Source organism: Phascolarctos cinereus, unplaced genomic scaffold (assembly GCF_003287225.1).
Source record: "Phascolarctos cinereus isolate Bilbo 61053 unplaced genomic scaffold, phaCin_HiC Scaffold_2;HRSCAF=192, whole genome shotgun sequence".
Taxonomy (NCBI): Eukaryota; Metazoa; Chordata; class Mammalia; order Diprotodontia; family Phascolarctidae; genus Phascolarctos; species Phascolarctos cinereus.
In genome coordinates, this window is record NW_027555625.1 from 250,480,496 (window position 1) to 250,494,838 (window position 14,343).

At 38.6% G+C, this 14,343-nt stretch overlaps 1 protein-coding gene across 2 annotated transcripts in view; it reads left to right on the forward strand.

Annotated features, from left to right (window-relative positions):
• Positions 1-10,950: 10,950 nt before the first annotated feature.
• The window catches only part of ARFGAP1 (ARF GTPase activating protein 1), a 38,801-nt gene continuing 35,408 nt past the window's right edge, over positions 10,951-14,343 (forward strand). Inside the window, exon 1 of one of the 2 annotated variants that reach the window (XM_020981567.2) lies at positions 10,951-11,321. The gene's annotated coding sequence lies outside the window, so the exon portion shown is untranslated. The remainder of the gene's footprint in view (positions 11,322-14,343) is intronic. The other variant, XM_020981568.2, reaches the window with a different exon arrangement.

Sequence of the window (14,343 nt, forward strand, 5' to 3'; positions counted from 1 at the left end):
GTTTCACAGGAATACAACAAATGACATCAGCACAATGGCTCTGTAGTACCTAAGTGCCCCAAGTACCTAAGTATATAAGTGGCTATATACCTAAGAACCTAAGTACTTAAGTAAATAATTTCCCAATTACTTAAGTATCTAACTACCATACTTAAGGGTGTCTATATATTCAGCCTAAGTTCAGATCAGCTCAAATTGGCTCAATCAGGTTGTTCATTCTTTTGAAGAGTATCAATGACATCATGGAATGAAGTTTCAGACTACCTCTGAATTGGATTTAAATGACACAGAGTCCTGCAAAGTCTCAGTCTCATTTTCTCTTCCAGAGTCATCAAAGTCCAGTGGTAAAAGTCAGGAACACTGTCAGTGGCTTGGGATACAGTGGATGACCTTGACATCTTCATGTTGAGCAGCCTCTAAGCCATGAACAGCAACTACCTCAGCACTGGAGAAAATCTTCACATGCTTGGAGTAGACATCCCTCTAACTCACTGCTGCTAAGCATGCCAGAGACAGCACAAAATTCCTCTAAATCACCCCAATTTTTAGATCCTTGATCAAACAACTCTGGCCTTTTCTCTTTACCATTGTTCCCCAGTTGACATATTGGCACAAGTCCTTTTTCTTATCCCGAAGACATTCTCTTTTCATTCAGAGGTCTCCTACAACTTATTAGCAATTCTATTGCCTCCTTTTTGTGTTTTGCAATCTTGTGATTTGGCATGAATTATTTTCTCTTCTTACACCATTCTCTTGTACTCATTCACAAAATTTAAACCTTCAATTTTCCCCTTTGAGAATATTAGTAGTCTCACAACTTTCCAACAATTCCCAAAGCAATATCAGTCTGAGTAGCAATAATATGAAGCTTATGGAATAGATTGCAGGTCCATAACATGCACAGAACTAATTAAATAAGCAAAATTACTTGCTTGTTTTACAAACTACAAAATAGAGTGAATAAAGAAATCCCATATAGTTGTAGCTTTAGTAGTATCAAGTCCTTTGGCAGTATCCATGATCTGTTCTTCCAGGTATTTGATGAGTGCTTTCTGTGAATCTCAAGCATCTCTGCACATCCTTTTCTGCCATTTCCCAACTGGAAATGCCATCCCCCCAGGAGGGACCCAACTCCAGTCAAGACGCCCCTCAGCTTCCCCTTTGACCATCATCTGTATTTCAGGTCACTTGTGGAAATTCTTTAGGTAATCCTGCTAAAGCCTGCCAATGATAAGACTTAAGATAATTTAGAAAAAACATGATAAAATCTAATCAGATATTGCCTAACAGTAATTAGCTTATGTGGTAAAAAAACAAACAAACAAACAAAAACAGTTCAGACCTTATGGAGCTAACCTTATAAACAACAGAGCCATAGGAAGAATATCAAAGTAGTCTACCCAATAAGGTACCTTATACTTGCATTCCATTATAGCACTTCAGAGATACTGCAGCATTGCAACAACAATATTCATTATATTTTTTTTTGAAAATTATACTTTTATCTGTTATGGCTAAAAAGATTTTCTATGAAAGGAAGGAGATACATGGTAGTAACATTCAAACTTATTCCTCCAGGCCTAAGCCTAAGCCTAAGCCTAAGCCTAACAGCACAAAGTAACTTAACATAGGTATAATAGGATAAAGTATACTTAGTTTTGTTTGATTTCAGATGAGTCATAGCCAACGTTTTTGAACAGCCAATCATGTAGCAAAGTTGCACATTATTCATAGGGTATCATATCCAGTTTAGGATTAACCTGGTGGGAAGCATTCCTGTTCAAAAAAGGAATAACACAATGAGGAAACTGAGTCAATAGGATCACGCCAGTACCTTGTAAGGTCATCCTTTCAATCTTTCCATGCACACATGTACATCTGTAGCAGTTCTTAGATCACAATCCTTTTGAGCAACTTGAGGTATTTTCCTTGAATGATAGGTTACTGACAATGATAATTCAAACAACCATACCTGAATTCAAAACTCAGCACAATGTCAAATTACAGTCCCAAGAGATTTTACTTCAAATAGTAAGTTTTACTAACCATAGCTTAGAACTAGGCACAATTATTATTTCTCTCATGTTGTTGCAATAACAGTTAACAATAAAAAGTTTTCCAGGCCTTTAAAAAAAAACCAAAGAAAACCCAACAACAGCAAAAACATTTTTTCTTTTTTATTCTTTTGTAGTTTAAAGTCATCCTGGTGTAAAAATCAATTATTAGAAATTAAGAAAATAATCATATGCTGAGATTCCATATATATATGAAGTTCCACATATATATGAATATATGAAAGTTCACTAAAAAGCCAGGGCTGGAGGGTGGGAAGGAACACTGGCTACTTACTATAAGTCTCCAGATAAACAGATATCCATCTCTTAAGGTATTACATATTAATTCCCTTAGGCAAAAATAAGTCTTTAAGATAGGTGTATTTTGAGACTAAGGTGGCTCAAGATGTAAGTTCAATATACGCTATTCTGGGCATTAATTTCATAATTTTTATGATCACAAATCATCACATATATAAATAACATCTATATTATTAGCACACTTGTAAGTCCCCCACCCCCACTACTTTGGTTGTTAATGTTTGTGATGGAAAGGGGGATCTCAGTTTCTTAGTAAACCAATTCATAATTTTAGAATTTCACAATATTTAGCAAGTTCTTTCACAGGGCTGATAAGATTTTATCACTTTGTCCAAGTAGAAGATCCCAAGGAACCTAGCAAGTTCACAGATAAAGAGACTTTACAAGACCTTTAAAAAAAAACTTTTCCCACACAGTAAGTAATTATCATTCTTCCTTTTAAAGCAAAATGTACCCAATCAAATATTTGATAGGTTTTTAACATCATAACAAAAATCTCTGATAATTAAATAATTTCACAGCATCCATATCAAAAGAGTAGTTAGTTTTTCTAATGATACAATTGCATCATCTTCTTAACAGCATTTCTTATACGATGGTTTCCAAAAATTTACAATACAAGAAAATCTAGACACATAATAATAACAAAACATGAAGCAAACCTTATTGCCAATCAAATGACATTAATTCAGTTGAATGCATTTTTAAATAATCAAACTTAGCATTCTGTACTGATTACATTCAAGACGAGTACAGAGTAATTTTGATCTAATTATACTTTTAACAAAACTTATTTTTGCAATTTACATTGCCTTAATAAACATTTGTTTAATGAACAATAAACATTGCTTCAATACCAAATGTTAAGTTTGGTATTGGGGAACACATCTCTCTTAAAATGAGACTTGAATATAAATTCAATAACATTTGGATCTATATTTAATATATTATACTAAATGTATATTTATTATACTAAATATACTAATGATATTATGCTAAAAATAAAAAGTTTTCCAGGCCTTAAAAAAAAACAGCTCAACAACAGCAACAACATTCCACATATTCCATTTTTTTTTCAGGTACCATTGCTTCTAGTTTATCTAAACAATCAGATTCTGTTATATCATTCACAGAAGAAAACACAATGGTAACAAAAAACATTCTCCCAAATTAAATTTTAGCTCTTTTCTAGTGGCTCCCTGATTTAAACAAGCCTTTCCCTTTACATGGTCAAGAAAAGAGTTAATAATGGTGATTCTTAAGCGCCAGATACATTTAAACTGAAAACCACAAACCAATTTTTTTCTTAAACTTTTGGACTTCACTGATGATACTTTTTTTTTCAGAAAAAAAAACAAACTAGGTGGTGCAGTGGGTAGAACACTGGCCCTGAAGTCAGGAGGACCTGAGTTCAAACCTAGTCTCAGACCAAACACTTGATACTTACTAGCTGTGTGACCCTGGGCAAGTCACTTAAACCCAATTGCCTAGAAAAAAAGCAAACCCCAAAACCCAAACCCCCCCCATAACTTATTTGTATAAAATTAACAAAAACCAGCTGGGCTGCATATTACTTACTTTCCTGAATGGACATTTGGGCAACAGTCTTCTGTGCTTCATCTGCAGTGTCAGGGGAGGCTTGTGGATACCATCTGATGATATATTCGACCAGTTTTTTGGCTGTAATTCTATAGTGGTTGTTTCCGAAAACTTGTACCTCTGCTTTTTCGGGCTTTTCACCATCTTCCTCTTGGTTGAATAGATCTATTTCAATCTGAGCTCCAGAAACGGTCTCCATTGCTCGAATCCTCGATCCTTTCATCCCTATGAGGGTCCCCCCCAGCAAAGCCTCGATCAGGAACCATAGAGGACCTTTTTCTTGGGGCTTGGGGCTTGGTCTCTGAGGATGGGACCCGTTATAGTCTTCTTGAACAAGCTGGTGCTCATGGTGTCCTCCGGACACAGGTGAAGCAGGCCAAGAGCAGACCTGGTGATACTTTCAACTAGTTTCAGCCTTTTTTTTTAGTCAGTGAAATTACTTTCCTCCATTGTGCTAAAACAATAAATCTCCAGGGAAATAGTGATAAAATTATCTAAATGCTATTTCCATGTCACTTCCACAATGTTTTGTCTTTATTTTTCCTTTAAAAAAATTCTACAGAGTAGTATCCTAGAACTGACTAAGATATTGAAAAACATTCAATTTGGAAATTCACAGTAGAGAACTTAGGCACAAATATAGTAACTAATTAGTTTGTGATGCCATACATTTCAGTAGATGGGGGAAAAGATTTCCTTCCCTCATATCTGTGTCTCTTGTCTGCCTCTCTAACTTGGCTAGACTCAGAAATTCAGAGAGAGAGAGAGAAAGAGAGACTGACTTTATCTTTTTGGAAGTTTTCAAAGTTCCATAGAAAAATTTTCACCCTTTATACCCTTTTTTTTGATGATCAGGCGCCACACACACACACACACACACAAATTCAGTTTGGATTTACCAAGAGACAAAACATAGACAAAATACTTGACATTATACAAATAAAACACTTAATACCTCAAGTTCCTGAAGCACATCAGATTGGCCAATTTGTCCTAAAACGTACCAGACTGGCCAATTCATTAACCATCTCTTCTAGAGGGGTCCTAGAAGGTACCTTTGACTGTCCAGATCCCCTGAGGGCACGTAAAAATCAGCCCAAATGTCTCTTATACAGAATTTAGTTTATTTAGATTCCTCTTCCAGAGTGAGCAAAGCAGGAACAACAGTGAGGAGGCTTTTTAGGTGGAAGTCACAAGGCCTCTTATGTGCTTAGTAGCTGCCATTTTTCCATATGATGGTTCCACTCCACCACAAGTCCATTAAGGTAATCTGCTCCTTATCACCATGACTGGTGGGTTATAAAAATCAGAAGGCAGAAAGAATCTCAAGTTAATCACAGGCCTACTGACTGTCACACACACAAGAATATATACATGTACTCTGAATACATGCATGCAGGTCACATGCCAGAGAGAGTACAAAATTCCCCTAAATCACCCCAGTTTTAAACCCTTGACGAAACAACTCTGGCTTCCCCTCTTTACCAAACATTGTTCCTCGGCTGACATAATATTGACACAAGTCCTTTTTCTTATCCTGAAGACATCCTCTTTTCAAGAACATCTAGAGGTCTCCTGTCATGAAATCCTACAATTTATTAGCAATTCTGTTGCCTCCTTTTTCTGTTTTGCAATTTTGGGATTGGCATGAATTATTTTTTCTTATTATAGTATTCTGTTGTAAATGTTCACAAAATTTAATCCTTCATATCTAATTATATTATCAAAAGTTTTTCCTTTGTTTTATTGTTCTTGCCCCATCTCTTTTGAGTGGGAGAATACAGAACCATAGAATCTCAAAACTGGAAGGGACTTCAACAGTCATATAGTCCAACCTACACATGAAGAAAAAATCCTTTCCACAATACACCTGACAAGTGAATGAATGAATGAAAACATTTTATTAAGTACTAAGATACTCTGCTAAGTGTTGGCAACAAAAATATAAAAAAGTAAGATAAGCCTCCGATCTCAAGGCATTTACACTATAATAAGACAATATACATAAAAGAGTGGTATCAAGGGAGGAGTGTTGTGGTCGGAGGGCAATTGATTGACATGTCCTTTCTAGGAATGGTAATTTTAGTTTGATTACTGTTCTTGGAGTTAGAGTTGGAAAGAGATGAAGGCAGATGAAGAGCGAGGCAGGAATATTGCCATGAAACAGCATGGTGGATATGTGTCCAGGCTACATGAGGTGAATGATTACCAGGCATAAAACTAGGGTTCTAGTGTGAGTGCAGAAGTGCTATATTGGGGGGGGGAGGGGACATGATGATATGAAGATTGCCAGGGAGTAAGGTGGTAGAAATTACATTCTTTCCAACAGGATGCTTTCAGAAAAACCTGGGAAGACTTACATGAATGGATGCAAAGTAAAATGAGCAGAACTAGGAGAACAGTGTACATACTAACAGCAATATTGTATGATGATCAACTGTGAATGACTTAGCTTTTCTCAGCAATACAATGATCCCAGACAATTCTGAAAGACTTATGATGAAAAAATGCTATTCACCTCCAGAGAAAGAACTGACAGAGTCTGAATGCAAGATCGAAGCAGATTTAAAAAAAACCTTTCCTATTTTTCTTGGGGTTTTTTTGTCTGTTTTTTTTCTCACAACATGGCTAATATAGATAATTTATATCACATTGCTTGCCTTCTCAAGGAGAGGGGGAGGAGGGAGGGAGAGAATTTGAAACTCAAAACTTTAAAAACAAATGTAAAGAATTGTCTTTACATGTAATTGGAAAAAAAAAATTAAAACTTCCAAAAAACAATCAACAAACAAAAAGACATCCAAGTTTTTGCTTGCAGACCTTCAGTAAGGGTGAATGCATCACTCTCCGAGGCAGTTCATTCTACTTTTAGATAACTGACTATTTTAAGAAATATATATCATTTGTTTCAATCAGCCAAAATCTACTTCTTACCCTCCCATCTCACATATCAATTAAGATCACAAGAAAAGTTAACCTTATTACAAACATAGTAAATCAAAACTTTCCACATCGGCCATATCCAAAAAAAATTATCTCATTTTCTACTATGAGTCCTTCTCTTTCAGGAGGTGTATAGCATGTTGTACCATCAGTCTTCTGGAATTGCTTTTGATCATTAAAACTACATGAGTTCAACAAATCATATCCTATCGTGTTTATAAACCATAATTTATTATACAATTCTCCAATTTATAGGCACCTCTTTAGATTCCCATTTTTTAACAACTCAAAAAAACCCAATAAACATTATTATCCATCATTAGAGTTTGGATAACTCTGGTTGTTAAGAAGTTTTTCATTATATCATATCAAAATTTGTTTCTCCAACTTCCACTCATGGTTCCTCGTTCTGCCCTTTGAAGTCAAACAGAAAAATTGTAAGCCATCTCAAGGGGTGATAGCCTTTCAAATAAAGCTAGTTTTCATTTCCCTACTAAGTGATCATTTCTCCAGGCTAAATGTCTCTAATCCCTTTAACCAATCTCCAAAAAGTATAAACCTGAGACCGTTCATGGGTTGCCTTCCTCTCTGGACACTCTCTAGTTTATTTCTATCTTACCACTCCAGATGGAGTCTAAACAAGAGTTGAAGAATACAGAAGCACCTCCATAACCCTGTAATTTGTGCCTCACATAATTCATCCCAAGACAGTTTTAGCTTTTTTGGCTGCTACATCACACCATTGACTCATATTGAGCTTGCAGCCCACTAAGTCTTTCCAAAAGATGCCTCATTTTTCTAAATTGTAGATCTTTTTTTAGGCAAAGTGTTATCTAACCATGCCTCCCTGGTCTTGTACTTCTGAAGGCAGGGTTTTTTTTTTAACAAGATTATCAAATTAGTAATTTAATTTTATTAAATTTGTCAAATTTCAGCAATACCAGCTATGTCTTCCCATTCTACTCTATGAGCATTAATTTACTATTACAGGTGGTAGTGGGCAATGTGAGTGTGTGCATAAATTGTTGAGACCAGGAATCTCCTGGTTAAACACACACGCACACTCTAATATTACTGAACTTTCTAGCTTCGTGTACTCTTTTAGCATTTCCCCCCATAGCTCTTTGCACCTTCTCTGTTGTTTTGTCTGGACTCTCAAACCATATTCAAAGCTATGGGGATGGAGTCTCAAAACCAATTTCTTACCACATGTGTTCTAATAGAAATGCAACCAAATGTATACAATATATAATGTATAATGTATATACTTATAACATATAATGCATGGGGGCAGCTAGGTGGTGCAGTGGATAGAGCACTGACCCTGAAGTCAGGAGGACCTGAGTTCAAATCCAGCCTCAGACCAAACACTTCACACTTACTAGCTGTGTGACCCTGGGCAAGTCACTTAACCCCAATTGCCTTTAAAAAAAACACATAATGCATATGATGTATGGTATAACCAAGGCCATCACTGAAAGATCTCTACATCAAAGACACAACCCTTGCATATGAAGACAATGCTAAACACTATAATGAGAGAGCAGACATCTGAAGAAGGGGCAGAGAAACACAATTTCAATTTCTCTCTCTCTCTCTCTCTCTCTCTCTCTCTCTCTCTAACCTTCCTCCCTCTCCTTTCTTCCTTCTCCCCCCACCCCTTAACTGCTTCCCTGAGGGCTAATGCACCAAGGAAGAAGCACAAAGGCACATTCATGTCAGAGAAGTCCCTCTTCACCTGTATCTTTCACTCCAAGAAAAATTTACACTGACAAAAAAGCCAAACTAATTAACAGTACAGGCCTTGCAGTAACCTTTCCTCTTCAACACCACCAGTAATGCTGCAGTGTATTGGATAGGGATTTAGTCTTCGAGGTGAGGATACCTGGCTTCAAGTCTCACTATGGCATGTTTCCCTGGATCACTTAAATTAACAGTGCCCTAGGCAACTTCTCAGGACTATAAATTATAGAACAATGATAGATCTACATTGACAGAAAGAATGTCTTCACAGGGAATTCCCCACACTACTGAAATCAAAGGCCTCTATGAGAAAAAAAAATGCTGCCTCAGCACTTACCATAATGATGGTTTAAAGCTGCTTACCTACTCCCACCCTTGTGCTGTTCACCACCTAAATAAAATAGCAAACTCCTCTGTTTTGCCACTATTACTGACCATGGTGCTGATATTGCTAACACCCATATAACTTATTTTTTTTATTGTAGTTACTTGTGACCTTTTCAATCTCTCCTACTAAATTGTGTGCTCTTTTAAAAGGCAAGACCAATGTATAATTGTTTTATTTCTTCTCCCCTACCCGTTCCAGCATAGGGCTGGGAACAGTGGCTGAATAGCTGCTCATTATTTGCTGAATCAAATTGAACATAGGTTTTACTGTACCCATATAATCAAATGGCTTTGGGGAAAACAGAATGAATAATTACGACCCAAAATTATACAGTCTTTTAAGCATTACTATGTGTTATTCTCACACCAACCCTGCAAAGTAGGTAGTATAAATATGTTATCCTCACTTTACAGATGGGGAAACTAAGGTTCAAATAGGCAAGATGACTTGCCCAAAATCACACAACTAATAAACATCTGAACCTGGATTTAAATCAAGTCTCTCTTGATACCAGGTATAGCACTCTTTCCACCATGCCACACTTCTATGTATGAAAAAATGAAACAATTACAAGTTCATTTATTCATGTTTTTCTCCCTCTGGTTATAGATGCTAAAAGATAGGACAGAAGTCTCCTTAGTACTAGGACAAACTCAGGTGAAGCCATTCCTGAAGGTCTGCTGAGCTCCATACAGTGGTAGTGGTGTCCTGGCTCTGTTTCTATAGGAAAAAAATGCTTCCCTGTCCATGGCTAGTCAGCAGACAGCTTGGTGCAATGGAAAGAATGTGGGCTTGAAGTCAGGAAACATGGATTCAGATAATAGTCCTACTATCACAACACCTTTCACATCTGTCCCCTTCTCTCTCCTTATATAGCCACCATGCTGGTACACACACACACACACACACATACATATATATATATATATATAATCTTATATTTATAACATCCATGTAAATTATGTATGTGTCTTATATAACAGCACATAAATTATATACACACAAGTTTGATGCCTGTGTGGATTACAGATTAGAAGCTGAGTAACAGAATAAAACCAATGAGGAGGCTATCGTAATATTCCAGATGAGAGGTGATGAGGGCCTGAACCAGCATGGTTTGTATTTCATATTATATATTATATATAATTATATACATTATGTCATAATATATTATAATAATTCATATTATATATCCCTTTGATATCTTGTGGAGTATGACTTGGAGGGATGTATGTGTATGTTTGTGTGTGTATGTATATATATGTATATATGCACAAATCACGTCATCTGAACCACAAGGCCTTTCCCAACTGCTTGTATTTGCTTATACGTATACATGTTGTTCAATTGATTAAATGCAAACATTTTGTGGGCAGGGACTGTTTCATTTTTGTCTTTAATCCCAGTGCCTAGTTATGTGCTTGGCACATAGTAAGGACTTAATACACATTTGTTATTTTGTTTAATTGATTGATTGAAATGATGTTCGAATGAACAGATGACAACCCTTCTGGACTCCAAATTCCTCATCTGTATAATGGGAATAACAATGCTGGTCCTATCTGAGGTTGATTCCACTTCAAGTTTTACCAATTCCGGGTCCGGCTCTCTCTCTCTCTCCATTGCGCCACCTAGTGGCCTCTCCCCACGTGCCCTTCCCTTGACCCCGTGACAAGAAGTTGACTCAGATGCCCTCCAATGTCCCTTTGACCTCACGTTCCCTTTACCGGTAAGGATAAGGAGGTGTGGAAGCGTAAAGGAGGAGGTGGGAGGTGGGGGTGGAAGAGAGAGGAAAGAGGGAGGGGGAAGGGGTGAGGAGGGAGAAAGAGATGGAGAAGCCTCCCTTTTCCATGGCAACAGCGTGGCGTGCGTAGAGGGGCGTGACAGGATCACGTCCTGGGACGGACAGGGTAAACGCGGAAGTAGCCCTGTGCCCCCACTCACCATCCTTCCTACTCCCCCTTCTCTTCCCCCCCTTCCCCTTTCTCCCTCTCATCCTCCTCCTCTTCTTCCTCCTCCCCTTCCTCCTTCTCCCCCCTTCCTCTCTTCCCTCCCTCTATCCCGCCCTTCTGTCCAGAGCCTACCCACAATGCCTTGCAAACTGCAACGTAGCCGGAAGATGGCGGCTGCAGTGTATATGTGAGGACCGCGGCCACCGAGGCTCCTCCAGAGACTCCTCGCCTCCTCGGGCTCCGGCGGCTTTGGAGGCTCCGACCCCCCCTGCCCCAGCCCTCAGTCCGGCGGAGCCCCCCTGCCGCCTTCGGTTCCTCCAGGTAACCTCACCGCGACCCTGAGCAGCCCCTTCCCGGGGCCCAGCCCTGACCCCCTTCCCCGGGCCGGCCGTAAGTCCCCGAGCGCGGGCCTCGGCTCGCATCGGCCGGGCCTGCCTTGGAGCGCCTTCTCACTGGGTCGGAACGAGCATTTCTTCCCAGAGCCCGGTCTGGTTTTCCCCAGGCCAGGACCTCCTCCAGCCCCCAACCCCCATCCCTCTATCCGCTTGTCGTGCCCCTGGGTCTGGGGCATCTTTTCCTTCCCGCACCGTTCCCCTCCCCCCACGAGAGACCGTCCCCTCCCTTGTTACTGAAATCCCTAGCCCCAAGATCCTTCCGTACCCTTGCTGTCCAAGACACCCCTCACCGCGTTCCCCGTTCAGGCTGCCGACTATTTAAAACCCTCCTTGCACCCGTGTCTCTTCCTGTTTCGATCCTTGAACTCTCTACCCCCCCCCCCCATTACCACGTACACACTCCCTCCTAGTCTAGTTGTACTGGATAGATAGATTTGGAGTCGTGCGACCCCATGTTAAAATTTCAAAGCAGTCACTTGCTACTTGTGTAAACCTGGGCCAAGTCACTTAACGATTTTGAGCCTCGGTTTCTTCAGCTGTGAAATGGGAGAGAAGAGTAGCACTTACCTACCCACCTGTTTTTATAAATGTCAACTGTTATAATTATTGGGACTCACTCAAGCTTCTCAGGATTCCTGCTTCCCCCTTCTGGGCTTTAGCAGTATAGCTAGTTTAGATTTTTCTTCCAAGCTCTTCTTAGGCCAGATTGGACACTTTGCTTCCCCAGCTAGTGTTCCGAAAGGTACTTTTGTTGTTATTGTTGTTCAGTCACGTCTGACTCTTTGTGACCCCTTTTGGGGTTTTCTTGGCAAAGATACAGGAGTGGTTTGCCATTTGCTTTTCCAGTTCACTTTATAGATGAGGAAACTGAGGCAAACAAGGACTTGCCTAGGGTCACACAGCTAGTAAATGTCTGAGGCCTAATTTGTACTCAAGTTTTCCTGACTTAAGGCCCAGTACTCTATCCACTTTGGCACCTAGCTTTCCCAACATCCTTTTTATTCATCCCTCTGTTCCTTTCTCCCTGCACTCTTTCAGATTCTCAGAACCTTCTTCTGGGCACTGAATTCACTAAGGACCGAAGTCTTTCTATTATAGTGGAACAAAAAAGTGACTTCTTTTGCTTGACGTTAATGCAAAGACAACTTTTTATTGGCATGTCTAATTAGACATTTGAACTGAATCCCAACTTTCATTTGTGGTGGGTTTTTTTTTTGTTTTTTTTAGGTTTTCTTTTCTTTTCTTTGGTGAAGGGTTAAAACAGAAAGCTGTCAAGTAGAGTCTGCCCAGATACTGCTTTTTGTGCTACTTTGTTTTCATGCTGAAACATCTTTCCCTCAAAACTCAGTAAACATTTATTAAACATGTGCTGTGTGCCTTGCTCTTTGCTAAGCACTGGGGATACAAATACTAAAAAAGAACAAGTCTTGCCCTCAAGGAGCTTTTACAATCTAATGAGAGAAGACAAAACACAGAAAGAAACTGAAAAGAGGAGAGAGGGGGGAAGGTACCTTAGTCAGGGGCATGGTGGAAAAGTCAGAGAGGTCCCAGAGTAGTGCAGCCAGGTGATTAATGACATGTTCTTAACTGAGCTCTAAACCTTAAAAGGAGATTTGGAGTTTTTGGAGTTTATGGACCCACCCTCTAATAAGTCTTACAAGATGATGAGATTTTTCCTATGGGTCATGGTGGAAAAATAGAGAAGTTTGTCTTTCAGTAATTTAAGAGGTTGAAGCATAAAATAATCTGTCCATTTTGCACAGCCCCCCATTCCCCCGTGTGGGTTATACTAAAACTCCATTTATTTTAACATGTCTTTGACCTTAAGAATGTAGACTAGGTGATATAGTAACCCTTTTAGTTTATTTTGGTTCCAATTTCTGTAACTTTCATCATCAGAAGTTTATGTCCTAGGTGCCTAGAAATGACACAGTGTTTGTATGATTAACTCAGACTTATCTGGGATAGTAAATTTATCTGTTTGGACTCAGGTGTTTTGACTTTTTCTGCCTATGAACCAAAACATTTTCAAGTTTTATGAAAGTGTTTAATCTATTTAGTAAAAGTACCATGGATTTATATTCCAGTGTGGATTAGGAACTAAATTAATTTTGTCTGTTTGAAAATTTTTATCATCCTGTACCCCCCCCACATGTATACATACAATCTAAACATTTATTCTGTAGTTCTGTAGTAGAAAAGAACTTTGAACTGGGAGACTGGGATTTTAGTCTCAGCTCTACAAGTTCACATAGGGTCATATGGTCTCAGTTTTCTCAGCTGTAAAATGAAGGGGTTATATTAGATGAAGTTTAAAGTCCTTTCCAACTATAAAAAGTCTATGGCTAGTAATTTTTTCCTTTGGAAACTCAGAAGTGCTAGTTCTTAGTTTTAGTACAGTTCAATCAGGAAAGAGACTTAGTCATAAAAAAAAAGGTCATATAAAAAAGATCACCATTTTCAGTTTCCTTACTTTATTCTGGTTATTTTTACATAGAACTAAAATGACCAAATTTCTCATTGAGGTTTTGATTTTTTTTCTTCTATACTCCTATCCAAATTAGGCAGTATTTACTTGGCTTGCCATCTTTAAGTAAAGTAAGTACTATACAGTAAGTAACTTATACTTATTTTTACTGTCTCATTCTGTGCTGACCACACAGAGGCATTAGATAAATGACATACTAATTGAATAATTCATGCTAATGGATCTGGGTAAGTATTGCTCTTTATTAAGGGAAAGACACAAATGATCCTTGCCCTCATGGAATTGACAGTACAGATGAAAAACAGAATTTTCTAGAACTAGGAGAGACAAAAAATGAAGGCAGGTTTTTTTGGGGGAATGGGTGGGAAGAGTTGATGGCGGGCAGATCTGAACTTGGAAAACACAGACCTGCTGGCTGAAAATAAAGAGATGAGTATTAATACATATTAAACTAATACAT